This window comes from Chelonoidis abingdonii, chromosome 17, assembly GCF_003597395.2.
Source record: "Chelonoidis abingdonii isolate Lonesome George chromosome 17, CheloAbing_2.0, whole genome shotgun sequence".
Lineage (NCBI taxonomy): Eukaryota > Metazoa > Chordata > Testudines > Testudinidae > Chelonoidis > Chelonoidis abingdonii.
In genome coordinates, this window is record NC_133785.1 from 9,058,096 (window position 1) to 9,058,592 (window position 497).

At 42.5% G+C, this 497-nt stretch overlaps 1 protein-coding gene across 1 annotated transcript in view; it reads right to left on the reverse strand.

Annotated features, from left to right (window-relative positions):
• Positions 1 to 497, reverse strand: part of FAU (FAU ubiquitin like and ribosomal protein S30 fusion) — a 140,551-nt gene that overhangs the window by 34,505 nt on the left and 105,549 nt on the right. The window lies entirely within an intron of this gene.

A 497-nucleotide genomic window follows, 5' to 3' on the forward strand; every position in this document is an offset into this window, starting at 1 on the left:
ATTAAGCCTTATGTTACTCATGGGCAGGGGTAGGCAATAGGTGGACTGGGGACTACCACTTTTGAATAGACCCTGAAATCTTATTTACTTATTATTGTTGGGTTTATATTATTATTTTCTCTGGAGGCCTTGACTATATCTTTGATCATGAAATTTGGGCCTTGACAAAAAATAGACTACCCCTGCTCTAGGGCACTGGCCAGGTGGTAACTATTATCCTCATTTTACAGAAACATAAACTGAAGAACAAGGAAGTTACAAAAGTTGATGCTGCCCTCCTCCCTCATTTCCCCTGCAGTAAGCACAGAACCATGTAGGAAAATCAGGCATCCTCCCACTTTTGTGCCTGCTATCAGTATTAAATCATCTTCAGTCACCTAAGGGAGGCAATGGATTAGTAGGGTTGTGTACTTACTAGAGGGAGAGCTGGTAGCATCACTTGTAGGCAAGCCTGCCTAACACTTCCCCTCCAAAACTATCAAAGCACTACAACACCA